Source organism: Danio rerio, chromosome 16, assembly GCF_049306965.1.
Source record: "Danio rerio strain Tuebingen ecotype United States chromosome 16, GRCz12tu, whole genome shotgun sequence".
NCBI lineage: Eukaryota > Metazoa > Chordata > Actinopteri > Cypriniformes > Danionidae > Danio > Danio rerio.
Window position 1 is genome coordinate 30,052,486 of NC_133191.1, and position 15,847 is coordinate 30,068,332.

At 33.8% G+C, this 15,847-nt stretch overlaps 1 protein-coding gene across 2 annotated transcripts in view; it reads left to right on the forward strand.

Annotated features, from left to right (window-relative positions):
- Window positions 1-15,847, forward strand: part of galnt1 (UDP-N-acetyl-alpha-D-galactosamine:polypeptide N-acetylgalactosaminyltransferase 1) — a 237,148-nt gene that overhangs the window by 65,791 nt on the left and 155,510 nt on the right. For both annotated transcript variants that reach the window (XM_073926065.1, XM_682380.9), the window contains one exon: window positions 8,180-8,288. The gene's annotated coding sequence lies outside the window, so the exon portion shown is untranslated. The remainder of the gene's footprint in view (window positions 1-8,179; window positions 8,289-15,847) is intronic.

Genomic DNA, 15,847 nt, shown 5'->3' on the forward strand with positions numbered 1-15,847 from the left:
ATTCTACATGTCGGCGCCAGTGGTGTAGTAGTTAGTGCGTCGACACATGCACTCCAGTGCTCGCAGCGACCCGGGTTCGATTCCGCCTTGCGGTCCTATGCCAATCCTTCCCCACTCTCTGCTCCTCATGCTTTCCTGTCAATTCTCTCTACTGTCCTTTCAATAATAAAGGTGAAAACCCCTAACAAAAAAAAAAATAAATAAAAAATAAATAAATGAGTAAATAAAAAACACTATTCTACAGTTGTGCCTCCAATTAGCTCAAATGTTGTCAATTAGCCAATCAGAAACTTCCAAAACCTTGACACCATCATCTGAGCTTTTTCAGAGGCATAATAATCTTATTGTATGTAAACTTGACTTTTAAGAAGAGTTATAACAATTTCTCAAAAAATATCTTTCTTATTATTCTGCTATTAAGCATAACATTAACAAATTTGATAATCCTAACTTGCCTAAAAGAAAAAGTTTAATCACCTTAACATGCCTTTTTTTTAAATAGTTATGTGCCTTCTTATTCAGTGTATGTAAATACAATCTATATTGTATGTGTGTTTACGAGTTAATGCAAATGGATTCTGACAAAAAGGGTAGACATTCTGTGTGATCAAGACTTTTTTTATCTGCCGAAAAACACATGCAGAGAGGTGACCTGTTTAAACGTGTGGTTTTGTGGCTGCTCATTTCTGCTCTTACTTTTACTACAGATGCTTACAGTATTCTGGATTTACAGTATTTCCTTCTGTTAGTGATTCACTGGAGATAGAGATCTACAAATGTTTGTAGAGGCTGAACAAGGTCAGAAAGAAATGAATGCTCACAATGTAAGCAGTCAGTAATGTTAGCTTTATCACTAATGCACCACATATATTCCTTTTGATTTTGTAAAAAGTTTAGAAGGACATTCTCTAAATGAAAGCATGATTTTCTTTGCTCTTTTAAAATAAAAGTACTCAATCTCTCATATAGATGTGCTCACAAAACGGAACTCTGTCCCAGTTCTCTATTTCTAGACCGTTTATGGAAATAAAGATGCAAACACAGATTATTCAGAGCATGTGATGGTTATTATCATCTTATTTAAATAAGAGGTCAGCATTCAACAGTGTGGTTCATTTAAAATATACTGTATGGCAAATTGGCATGACAGAGGTCATTTCAATAGACATGCATGTGTTTAATAATTCAGTGTATTGTGATAATGAATATGCACAATGGTTAATACTGTGGGCGCTTCAAAGTACAGGGACGTAGTTTATTACAGTACATATTTATTATTTAAACTTTTAGAGTGCCTTTTAGCAATATTCAGATTACAGTAGATTATTTATTTTCAAGCATTGACATTTTCACATGTTTCACCTCCCTATTTTACCCCAGTATCTGGTATTACCGTGCATTTAAAAAAATGATGACGTAAGGCTCAGACAACATCACCAAACTGTTGGCTTGTGCCTAAACCATTCCGAAACGGAATACCGTATATGCGATCTTAGGTTTGCGGTCACCTATTTGTCTTGTTCATTGTAGAAGAGAGAGAGAGAGCCAGCAACAAGCGACGCTCAGCACTACACTCTCTCTTTCTCTCTTTCTCTCCCTTTCTCTCTCATTCTCTCTCATTCCCACACACACACACACACACACACACACACAAACACATACACATACACAGAATCCACGCCAATACGCGCGTGCTCGCTTGCTCGGGAGTGATATTGCTAGACCGCTCCCTTACAAATTACACCAGAGTTACTGACAGCTCTCGCAGATTATTCTGAAATTTATTCCCGCACCGCAAGAAATCTGGTCGGAAATCTGGTACAGCAGCGGGAATGCAGACCTCTACTTCGTATTTACCACGTCTCCCTTCACGTTCGGTTCAAAACCGGAAATACTGCCAAACTGCAGGTAAATTGGTGCGCGGTCTCTCTCTCCCTTTCTCCCCTCCACACTGTCCTGTGATGACAATCACACATACGCATTTGTAGGCATTAAATAAATAATAATTTATAATAATAATTTAATATTTAATACTTGTCCCCTATTTAAGTGCATTATTTTTTATGACGGTTTAACGGTATTGAAACTGACACCGTTGCTATTTTTAGATCCCACAGTATACCATATAACCGTATTACCGCCCAAGCCTATGATCTAGCCTGTGATATTAAAAATTCAGTGACTATTTATAGACCTTTTATTTGTTAACTGTACAGTCAGGTTCCATTTGTTAACATTTAAATTTTAGTAAAGTCAATGTAATAAGTATTAATATACATAATTAACATTATTTTATGATGTTAATTTCTTAGTTAATGACCAATAAAAAGTCATAATCTTTATATTTCATTTAATTTTAACATAATTAGGATTATGGCTATTTCTAAATGTTGATTTTGATTCTTTATTGCAATGTGTTACCTATTCTGCTTTATCATCCTTCCCAATGTAAATTGTTCAAAACATTTAGTCCCCCTGAATCTGTATGAACATGTCTTAAGATTAGGGCTGCATGATTCAAAAAAAATATGCGATATTGCTGTTGAGATATTTATTAGCTGAAGTGATAGTTCTTGTGATATAACATTTCCCTGAGAAATGCTATTTTCTGAGCTTTTAAAATAGCAATACCAAACAAGTCGCAGCACAATATGACTATATGGGCACTGGTGGGAGGCATACGTTGACATGAGGCCATAGGTGCTCTGCTATGACTGTGATATAGTATTTATACAACAGTCCGACATCATTATTGTGTGTATAAAAAAGAAAATCAAACACGGAGAGTGTAAAAATAGTTTTGTATGAGGAACTACTTTCTTCTGCCATTCATTAACATTTACAGCTGACGTCAAAACAGAAGAGACCGTTGCTGATGTGACAAATGTGACTTAGGAGCTAGTACTTGAATGATTGTAATATCTAAAGTGATGACAAAAAAGATAATTTTGCTCACATTTTAAGTTTATAAGTCTGAACGGCATGAAATGACACCAGTCTAGAGACATTTCCCAGTATTTCTCTGTTGCAATCAGGAGATCACAATAATTAACCCCAAAAAAGCCAAAGCAAAGCAAATAATAATATAAGCAAACACTACCAGACTATGGTATAAGTACACCACTACAACATACAAAAGAGAGATTGACTTAGAAAGTCATTTACCTGTTTTATAATGATTTGATCAGCTGTAGTTTAGAATTACGCTGAGTTTTTTTTCTGTCTAAGGGCTTATTATGTGGCCTCTGCTGCCATCTTGGAGCAGAACGTCAACCGTCTTTGCACTGCTCAGTATGACAGGCCTATAGATACAGACTGTTGTCTGACTGATTGTTTTATCTCTGAAATAATAAATATTTAAAGTAGGCACTGTCCTTAGAAATGAACGGCATAGTTGCTATCTAAACAACTACATGCTTGCCTAAAAAAGCCTCAAATGTACAGTATGTTATCCAACAGCAGCTTTCACTCTATGTGGGCGGAGTAATAAAAAAGGGTGGGGAGGCTTTACGAGTGCTGTTATTGCAGAATATCGCACAGCTATCAGCCAATCACATTCGAGAACCAGACAGAACTGCTGCATAAAGAAATTATGCAATGATCATACAAAAATAAACAGGTAAGAATGGATATTTGTCTTATCGAATATACTTTCATATAAACTTGTCATATAAAGTAATCATTTAAACATTCAGATGCTACAAATAATTTAAAACCAGGCCAGATATATATAGTGATGTATTGCACCTCTGTGCGATACGTATATTGCATGTACTGTTATCGCCATATATTGTGCAGCCCTAATTAAAATATTGGCTGTTTATGAGTCCTAATAAAGTACACAAATGTGCATCATCTAACTCTAAATCCCTAATTTTACATAATATCGAAACCCAACTACCTTCCTATCTATTGATAAGCAGCTAATTAGTAGTTCATATTATATTGTTATAAAGGTTTCCACAATTAATCGCAACAATAAAAAGCACTCATTCTGATTTAATCAATGTCATTTATGCACCAATGTGAATTATCTGTGTTTATTCAACAATGCCGTTTTGACACCATGTGTGGTCAGTGTGTTTTCTTTGAAATACAGTAAAACCTGTAATTTTAGTCTTACATGTACAATATATTAAACAAGAACACAAATGGACTAATGAAGAAAAAAGACATGACTATTACTAATAAACAGTAATCAACATGTAGCAGTCACCATATAATACAAAACATATCTATTGCTTTTACACACCATGTATTCAAGCAGAATGTAAATCAAGCCGAAAGCAAGAAACACTTAATAACAAGTGGACTAAAAATAAAATGCTACAAAATGTCTGCAATAAAATACAACTGTGTATGTATTATTTTTTTGTGAAGGATATGCAGGGTTGTTTGTTGCTGCGCTGACCTGCCCACAGTAGATGAGAGTCTTTAATTGGGCTTTTGTTCACCTAGCATCTGTTGCTATGGTTCCTGGGAAAGGCTCTAGCACTAGCAGTGTCACACACCTCAGAAACACAATCAGCTTTTGGGGAAGTTCGTCTAACAAACACTGTCTCTGGCTTTAGAAGCGGTTTGTGTAAAAGTGTGTGTGTTGTGCGGTGGACTGTGGAAAGGCCTGTACAGTGTGTGAAGAGATTAGAGAAGTGTTTTTTGATGAAACAGAGCAGCTCAGCGACCTCCACCTCACTCAAAACCCCACCGCTGCTCGGTGTGCGTGTGTGAGTGTCAATCTTCGTCTGATAGAGATGTTGAGCTGCATGCTGATCTTTTATTCATCTGGGCTCAGGATGTGGTACGCATGTCGGAGAATAACCTGGAATAAGCGATTCTGACTCCATCATCTCCACACTTGAGTTGATATGCAGGAGAAGGAGGTAATGAAGGAAAGGCAAAGAAAGAATATATTAGGCTGGAAAGAGCACTAAGTTGGAGGAGGAGAGGCTGTCGGAAATAATCTCGCAGTCGTTTCTGATCATGACTTCTCTCTTCGGGTTTATAGGTTTACACACTGCGTGTGGCCGCTTCTTTTTTATAGAGCCATTTCTGATTTCCCACAAGTCTGCAGCTTAATCACTGGTCGCAGTGGTCATTCTCATGTGTTTCTCTTGAAACCCTTTTAAAAGGAAATTGTGCACTTTTTGAAGGGAAAATCTGATGAATGAGGATTTTTAGAGATTAGTTTTTAGATGACATGTTTACAGACATAAACATACAGACTGTATTAGGGATTACTGTACTTTTCAGAATATGTTTGAGAGAGAGAGAGAGAGAGAGAGAGAGAGAGAGAGAGAGAGAGAGAGAGAGAGAGAGAGAGAGAGAGAGAAACATATAAGTCATGTTGGTATCTAAGGTTTATAATGTAATTTGGGTAAAACTTTACAGTAAGGTTGTATTAGTGAATGTGAGTTAATGTGTTTGTGCAATTCCACCGTTATAGATGTGATATTAGCAGTAAAAACTCAAAACATAAATTCTCATAGAAAGCATATGTTAACATTATATTGAAACTTTGTTTATATTTTCCACAACAACTCACCACAGAGTTAAGATACCAGAAAAATAGCAATCTGTAAACATGTTTTGTACTTTAAATGAGGAAAATAAACATACGTTATGGATATATGACAAAAAATGTCAGCGAGTTTGCAGTAAACAGCATACTTTGTAGAAATTCTGTAAATTAAACTGCACAACCCAAAAGAAACAATGATAATCAAAAGGAGAAGAACTCGCTATAAAACACAAACGATATTTTATTGTATTTAATATTTTCACATTTATGAGGAAAACTTACATTTTTTCTTGGCAAGGTTGACATTTGCACAGAACTTCTCATTTACTAACATGAGCAAACAATACATTTCCTACAGTAGAATATACTGTTGTTCGTTAGTTCATGTTAATTCATTGAATTAACTAATGATAACAAACATACATTTTTGTATATTAATAATGTGTTAATGAATGAACCATCATTAAAAATGCTTTACAAGTATTGTTCATCATTAGTTCATGTTACTAAATACATTAACAAAAACCAACAAAACCTCATTGTAAAGTATGACCATAATTTATAAAAACCCTAAACCCAAAAAATACAAAGAAATCTTTTAAACAGAATATTTAAAATAGAAAAAAACGAAAAAAAAACAAAAAAAAAAAACGGAACTATGGAAACTGTAGTGTCAACTAGGGATGCTCTGATTAATCGGCCGGAGATCGGTATCGGCCGCTAATCACATTTCATGATTCGATTGGTACTCGCCAATCTGGCCGATCTCATGAGGCAATCGCAAGTGTTTATGCGTTTACAAGAAGAGGAAGATGCACGTGAGCACCTGGGTTATACATAAAGCAGCTACTGCATGTATTTCTGCCTTTTTACATAAAGAACTGAGAGTTTGACAATATTTAATATTCAATATTAAGTTAACTAAAACCTGGCTGGAAATATTAGATGAATTAAAAAAAACTTAAAAATTTTATTTTTTAACATGAATATTTAATAACATAACTTCTTGTAATTTACTTATTGCAATAAACAATAGTTTTATAAGCCTATTTCCTTTTAGTAAGTAAGTAATTGATTTATTGGTGTGCATTTTAACTTATTAGGCATCAATTTGCACTCCAAACTTTTTCTTGATTGCGATGTTAAAATCTTCTTTCATCATTTGCAATTTTTCCAAATTGCATTGTTAATAAATTTTCTTATCATTTTTTTTTATGTGCTATCTGTTATGTTCCGTAAAGCTGCTTCTGACCATGACATGTTCACACCTAAACGGTTAAAGGAGACATGTTTAAGGGATTATATGCAGCATCCTTTATTTATTCTCTTAGGTAAGGAGAATCTCCTCTTAAGTCTCATACTTGGAGAGAAAATGTGCTTTATGCATTATACAGGTTAAAGCATCAGAATCTGTACTCTGTACCGGCCTATCACCATATCAAGGAATCGGTACTCGGTATCGGCTGCAAAAATCCTAATCAGAGCATCCGTAGTGTCAGCATTTATTATAGATTTTATTATAACATTATCATAACATTTTAAAGCAACATGGACATTAGCTTGTTAAAAAATACTACAAAATCCTTCATTTGGCACATTTCTAAATGGGGAATTTTGGGGAAAATGAATGATGGTGCCATATTAAGGATTTAAAATAGTTCAATTGGTTGTGCATTGTATTTGTGTATGTTTCTTTTTTTTGGTCATCATTTTGGTAATATTATAATTAACATTTGTATTTAGGCGGCATAACATGTGTATCAGAATAAATGGCTGTTCATTCCGCTGTGGCGACCCCTGATAAATCAGGCACTAAGCCGAAGGATAGTGAGTGATGGAGTGATATTTGTATTTACAGGTCAATTATTTGGTAAATATTCAGCTTCTGAATATTAAGAGCTATCGTTTATCGAAATCTGTCTGAAAGGGAAATCTGTCTGATCATATCAAAAGGTCTGTGTAAAACTTGCCAGTTGATGTGAATTTGAATAAAGATGGCTTTTCTTTAATTTCAACATTAACAAAAGGTTTAAATTCATGTGGGATTGCATGCATAATGTGGTATTTTTTTAATTATGGGCTAAACTTACAGATCAAGTGTATAGTTTTTGGATGGTATTAAAGAATTGTTTACTATATACTGTATATTTACAGTATCATACCTGTGCTAGGTGCACTTTTAATTGTGAGAAGTATATGTATTTTAATGTTAATGTTCATTCATTCATTCATTCATTTTCCTTCGGCTTAGTCCCTTTATTTATCAGGGGTCGCCACAGAGAAATGAACCGCCAACTTATCCAGCATGTTTTACCCAGCAGTTGCCCTCTCAGCTGCAACCCAGTACAGGGAAATAATGCTCACTAATATTTTTTTTCTATAAAATAAATTACTTTTTCCCTCAAAACAACTGTTCTTGGAAAAAAAATGTATTAATATATCATTTTGAATGTTATTTACTCAACACTTGAATAGTGCAATATTCATTGTTAGATCTTGCAGATTCATCAATGTTCGAAAACATTATTGGGTGAAGTAATAATCTTATGGTAGCTAAATATAGTGTCTCATCATTATTAAAATCAATAAACACTATTATTGTCGAAGTACTATTACACAATGTAATTCCTCTAACAGCTGTATGTTTTTTGTGTGTTACAGAGAGCATGCGTGAGTAGCAGGATTCTGTGGCTCCTCCCCTCATCTGGAGCCCCTGCGCTGTAGGACACGAGACCCCCTTGCTTCTCCTACTCTAACCTCAGTTCAACAGGTAGGCACTGAAGCTACAGCAATTATGTCATTATGGAATTGCAGTTAGTCTCTTTATTATACAAAGTGTGAATTAACGTCAGCTCAGATTTACTCGTAATGCTGCAGGATTAATTCAGTGTCACAATAAAGCACTTCACAAATACTTACAGGTCCTGACAGCAGAGCGTTTTTGGAGTCTTTGCAAAAGAAATGTGTTTTGCTCTATGTAAGTGGTTATTTCTTAAATTGTGGGCCTCTGGAACTTTAAAAGTATTTCAGTATTTGAACTGTTCTCTAGTTTATTTCCACTACAGTGAAAAAAAAAGGGGATTTTAAGCATCAAAACATTAAACTGTAATGTCTTAATCTTTGTCTTAGCAAATAATGACTTTCATACATTTTCTACTGTAATTTTTATCAATGAAATTGTAACAATAATATTTTTTTTTTATTTAAAAATATATTGTCAGGGATATTCAAAAATCATTAGATAACAAATTTACTGTAAATATTTATTAATAAGTACATCACAGCGAACCTCTTAAAAAATAGTAATTAATGGTTTTTTTAGATTTTACCCAGCAAGAACAAGACGTCCACAAGACGTCATATTGACGTTGTACCCCAATGTTGTGTAAAACTGCATTTTGATTTTTGTTTGTAAATGAGAATTGAGTTGACGTCAGAACCTAAGGTCAAGTCAATGTCAATGTCCAATATTGGACAGACGTTGCATTCTGGTTACTTTCCAACGCAACCTAAAAATAACCAAATATCAACGTTGGATGATGTTACAGCTTGACATTGTGTGGACGTTACCAATATGATGTCTATCATATACTGCAATATGGTTGCCAAACCTGATGAATAAATGTTAGTATTTGACGTCAATGTGTTGTTGATTTAAGATGTTGGTTCAATGTAAAATTTTGGTCACTTTCCAACACAACCTAAAGTCAACAAAATATTAAAATCATTTCACGTCATTATTGGATGCTAAAATAACACTGTCCTTAGAAGCTGGCAACCTAAATCTAACCTATTGTTAATGTCTTATGATGTTGTGGGTTTGCTGGGTAACTTTTGGAAATATAACATTTCTTTACTGTTTATAAAATAATATTTGGGACTTTAATTTGATTTCAACACTGAAGTGGTTTTAACAGACGCAAACCAGTTACTGACTGATAATTTTTTTAAATTTGTTTTTATGTTTTTACATTGTTATTTTCAAAATACCTTTCGAATCTTGAATTGTTTCATATGGTTGAATTTGCAGCTATCATTTTATTGATTAAAAATGTTTTGTATAGTTTATCAGTATTATTTGTTTATCAATAATACTGAAAAACAATATAAAAAATAAATTTCCTAAGTAAAGTTTTTTTTTTTTTTTTTGTTGAATTTACCCAGCAGGCACAGGACATCAACATGAAATCAAATTGACGTTGTATCCCAACAACATAGGGGCGTTGGATTTTGTTTGGAAATGAAAATTGAGTTGACGTCAAAACTCAATGTCAGGCCGACGTCAATGTCCAATGTCGGACAAACATTGCAATTTGGCTACTTTCTACAGCTTGAAGTTGTGTGGACGTTACCAATATGACGTCTATCAGACATTGGATTTTGGTTGCCATACCTGAAGAGTAAATGTCAGTATTTGACATCAATATGACGTTGGTTTAAGATGTTGGCTTGTTGTTTGATTTTGGTCACTTTCCAACACAACCTAAAATCAACAAAATATTAACGTAATTTCATGTCATAATTGGATGTCAAAATAACATTGTTTTTAGAAGCTGGCGACCTAAATCTAACCTAATATTAATGTCTTATGATGTTGTGGGTTTCCTGGGTAACTTTTGAAAACATTAAAGTTCTTTACTGTTTATAAAATAATATTAATTATTATTTTTAATTAAATTTGATTTCAACACTGAAATGGTTTTAACAGACTTAAACCAGTTACTGACTGCTTATATATATATATATATATATATATATATATATATATATATATATATATATATTGGAATTAATCTAGCTTAATTTAGATTAAAATTGCTCATTTGAATTCAGCTGAAGGCATTCAGAATATGTGTGCCCCCTAGTTTGTCACAGGGCATGAATGAAATGATCATAAGTTAAAGTAAAACTGCCGAACTCCAGTTAAAGTCAGGCATCCTGCTGATTTGATCCAGAAGCGCACTTTTTTGTCAGACGGCTCACCAGTCAGGTATACATCTGTGCTAAAATATCAAGGTGAAAGTCATCATAGCTTGCATAGAATAGACCCAGCTCTCAACCCAACTTTGAGAATAGATAAACGAAGATATTTTTTTATCGCACGATAAGAGCCAATAACGGCCCACCACTAATATATATTAAATATTATTTATAATTATTTAATTATATTATTAGTATTATTATATATAATGAAAAATATTTTATTTGATATTTTTACATTTATACATTTTTATTTTTAATTTTCTGTTGGAAACTACATTTTTAAAATCTTGATAAGGTTTATAGGGTTGAATTTGCAGCTAGTTTACCAACATTATTTGCTGTAATGTGGAAAAACAATATCAAAAAGAGATTTCCTCAGTGAATTGAAGCATGATAGTGGACCAATTTATTTTTTGTTTGGGTTTTTTTGCTTTAAGCTTGAAAGTGACAAAAATATTTTGATTAACAAAAGGCAATCAAAGAAGGAAACATTTAGTGATGAAAGGATGCTAAAGGTTTTCAAGTTCGGATATAATCTTTTGATAACAAATACATAAAATCAAAAGGTGCATTTAGTTAAAGAAACTCCAAATTATAAGGAGTATGGTTTTGATTTCAGCCATTTGTTTTAATGTGAGTGTGTGTCTGTCGTGCTTTAAACTTTAAATACACACTAATGCATATTGATCAGGGTTACACCACAAAATGGCTGAATGATTGCAAATTGAAGTATTTAATTGTACTTGCTGTTGCTGCCTGGCTTTGCATTGGTAATCAATTTGTGTTTGTTTTCTGCACTGGGTGCAGTTTTTGCATCACAGCTCTCCCTCCGTCTCCGTCACCCTGCTTTCCGTTCTTTTGTGAGTCTTTCAGTGTGTAGTTTGCTAGTCGTGTTGGTTTGAAAGAGCCTGTGCTCGAGGCATGTAATCACCAGTGAGAGGAAAGGGAAGTTGAACACAAGCTTGAGGGATGTTGCAGTTATACTTCAGTATGATTTCTACACCAAACTCAACATTACAGTGTGTAGCTGCTCTGCCTGAAAATGTTCCTCTTTAAGTTGCTTTATTGGATCATAATTTTCTCTCTCTCTCTCCCCCTTTAAACTGCACTTCCTTAAATCAAATTGATGGGAAAGCTGTGTTTGTTTTAGCTGTGTTGAAAATGAAATCATGAAAGGAGCTTTGGTGAACATTTGCATTTAATCAAACATGTAGCTGTATTAATGACCCAACTTATGCTGCAGAAAACACCACAAAACCAAAACACTTCAGTTCTGCACACACTTTGGGTTCGGTTAAACATTAGACTGCGCAATCTGCGAATCTGCAATAGTCATATCTCAGGATCTGCAATGTTGAGTTGAGATTATGATAACAAGGAACCATATTTCATAAAACTGTTTAAAGTTTAACCCTAATAAAGTGAAATATTTTCACTTTGATGTCTTTTTAAGACCCGTCACTAAGATATCCAACGAATTTAAACCAATAAAATCTAAAGTTTACAGATTTATACAAAAATTCATCGTATTTAATTATTAATACTTAATATTTAGTAAAGATTATACAGATATTTTACATTTTATTATTATAGAATTTCTAATAAACATTTCATTTTTATCTTTGTTCTATTTTTTAATTTATGCTTAAAAGTAGTTTCTTATATTTTACACTGATATACAGTTGATTTCAGAATTATTAGCCCCCCTGAATTATTAGACCCCCTGTTTAATTTTTTCCTAAATTTCTGTTTAAGGGAAAAAAGATTTTTTTCAACACATTTCTAAACATAATAGTTTTAATCACTAATTTCTAATACCTTCTAATAATTTATTTTATCTTTGCCATGTTGACAGTAAATAATATTTGAGTAGATATTTTTCAAGACACTTCTATACAGCTTAAAGTGACATTTAAAGGCTTAACTAGGTTAATTAGGTTAACTAGGCAGGATAGGGTAATTAGGCAAGTTATTGTATAACGATGGTTTGTTCTGTAGACTATCGAAAAAAAAAATATAGCTTAAAGGGGCTAATAATTTTGACCTTACAATGGTGTTTAAAAACTGCTTTTATTCTAGCCAAAATAAAACAAATAAGACTTTTTCCAAAAGAAAAAAATATTATTATAAAATATTATCAGAAATACTGTGAAAATGTCCTTGCTTTGTTAAACATCATTTTGAAAATATTTTAAAAAGAAACAAAAATCAAAAGGCGGGCTAATAACTCTGACTTCAACTGTATAAAACTATGTCAAATAATGAACTCTTTCCAAGTAGAAGACATTTTATTTCCAGATCTGGCTGATTAGTCGAAGACAAGTGTCATCCACATTTTGTCAGAAATTGATTTAATCTGATGAAGCTGACATAAATATTACCGTTCTCTGAATGATAGCTGTTTGCAAAGACTTTCAATTAACTAACCTTGCGTTCACACCAAGAGCGGCACCTCTCTGCCTTTGGCACTCTGATGGTCCAATGTGTTTACATATTTTCTAACAAAATAAACCATTTAAAAGCCAACCATGTAGTGATGGTTTTGTGTTCATATTTAAATGCTAGACTAATTTAACATGCTGTTTACAGAAGACATTTAATAGCTTTGGTCTTTACGTCACTGTTAATTTGTGGGGAAGCTATATTACAAACTGGGAAATCGCCATAGCAATAATCAACCTCTGCTTTAAATTGCTTTGGAAATAATGTGGTAACCGATAACCGATTTCAAGGTTTACCGCGGTTTGGAAAAGTCAAGGCTTTAAAAGAGCCAGAATTTTCTGTTACACCATTCTTATGTACGTATATGTACTTTTTGTGACTATTTTATTTATGTTATTTTATTTATATTTTATTTATTTATAGTTTTTAGGGCAGTAGTGTCTTCAGCAGAAAATAACCATCCACATCAAAAGCTACTGTTTTTTTTAAATATTTGAAATGTTTCTTAAAATAAAAATATATATTGTGTTCAATATGGGAAAAAAGTTGTTCTTCTTTTTACCCAGACATTTAAAAAGAACGTAATTTAAAGCAGTAATCACAATACTGTGATACCATGAAACCATGAAATTTTTATGTAAGGTTATCATACCGTCACAATCTTATACCAGCCCATGCCTAGTCGAAACCAAAGTTTATTGTACTTCATTCTCTAAGACCATCTCAATAGGTGGATTTGTACATTCCAATAGGTTGCTGCCAAATTGCATAATAGCTCACTACCATAAAGTTTACATGATTTCAACTCTCCTCGATGCTCACAATATCCACAAACGCGCCGCTTTTGCTGGAGCATGCCTTCGGCTTCTGTTGAACATGAATGACCTTCGACTACTTTGATGCTCTCGTCAATGGTACACAATATATCGTCTCAGCATTGATATTGTAATGTGTGCATCATCAAGAGTCACATTGCATAGTTGAGTCTGGATTATAGTGTAACAGGAGCCACGAAACACATGATTTTTAGAGTCACTGCAAAGCTTAACCAAAATAACCACGAGTTTACAACATTCAGGCACAATAAATTATGACTTGGAGGTGTAACAAAGATCAATTGCATTTAATTATTTATGCAATGAAGACGATGTAGTGTTAACTTACAAAAAATGCTTTTCTTAGAATTTTTAAAATATTGTTTCTTGTCCAAAAATCAGCATTTCAAACCTAAGACAACATTTTTTTTGCTTACCTTATTAAGGACCTTAAGGAAAATCTCAATGAATTTTGACTTATTATTTTTAAAGGTGAAAAGAAATCTATACTTTTAGATATTTGAGTAAGTAATAAGCAAGTAATTTACTAAGTAATTTACACTGTTTTTCTCAATTTATGAAATAACTTCGAACGTAAGTTCGGGAGGAGCTTGATCAGTCAGGTGAGTCAGTCAATCATCATGTGTAGCGGTTCAGTTGACTTTAGTTCCGGCATCCCTTCATCTCCTCCTCTGTCAAGCCTCAAGCCTCCTTTAAGGATGGGAGGTCTGAGCTCTCTTTGGGGGTTGATAGCTCTGACCCCTGCTTCAGGACACATGCATCAACACCAAAATCGTTTACCGTTAATCATTTATTGTTGACACAATTGATTGAGCAATCGTGAACTGTACATAAAAGACTCCTCAGAAAAGTCATAGAGTGCTTTTTAAACCATCTGGTAAAACTGTTCATTACGCAATATTTATCGCAGAATAATAAAATATTGCAATGTTTTTCCGATATTGTGCAGCCCTAGTCAATTCTATTCCAATGGTAATTTTGAATTTGAATTGTGAATATTCAACAAATTTATAAAAATAAAAGACACACATTCCAGAGTTGCCCAAAGCCGTAGGCTGATTTGGCCTAAGGTATTCACTTTGGGTGCGACAGCCATTGAGATTCTCTACATTGTCTTGTCCTCATTTGTCTTTTATAGATGACCAACCTTTTTTTTTTTTTTTGAGGGAGTTGAATGATTCTGTGACATTGTAAAGAGATTAAACATTCCAGAAATCTCTACTCCAAATTCGACTTTACAGTATGTAGTGTGGAGGCGGTAAATGCAATCAGTTCAAATAATCCACTTTCAGTAGCTTTGTTAACTCATTATGATTTCCTCTCAAGCTTCCCTCTTCAACTTACAATTCCTTAAAACAAATAGATGGAAAACTATGCGTTGTTTTAGCTGTGTTGAGAATAGAATCACGAAACCTTGAGAGTTTCCTGTTCACCGTGTCTATTTCTGGTCACACACACACATATTCACCTCGCACTTTGTCTCAAAGTTGGTGACATCACTACTCTCTACCGGTTTCCGAAATTAGACTTGCATTGTGCACTATTGTTGGGTAAAACCGCAGGTCCCTTAAAACATGCAGTGTTACATTACTGCTAGGCCCGTTCTCATCAACACACACGAGATTTGTGGGAAAGTAAGAATCATCAGTCTCTTCAACTGCATCCTCCTTCATTCCTTTTTCTCCATTCATCTTTTCTCCAGTGCCGACTTGGGGTTTAGTAGTGTGTTTATTTAAGGACATTAGTTTTTTCTATGTCAGGATGGAGGAATTTTTCATACTGCGTACAGAGATACACACGCACTCTCTCACATGCACACACACATATAATCACACAGAGAGCAGTGAATGTAGATTTGGAGTCTGAAATGAATGTGTAAAGGAACTGTGTGCTTTAAACCATAGCAAGAAAACATGTCTGAGCCGCACGCAAACAAACCATACCTAGCAACCAATATTACCCAAACAAATGTTTCTTATGAAAAGCGTCTTGTAATGAATCATTCAGAAAGTTTTACAGACTCATGAGATATTGGTTGGAATCTTTGATGCGTCCTACATTGAACAAA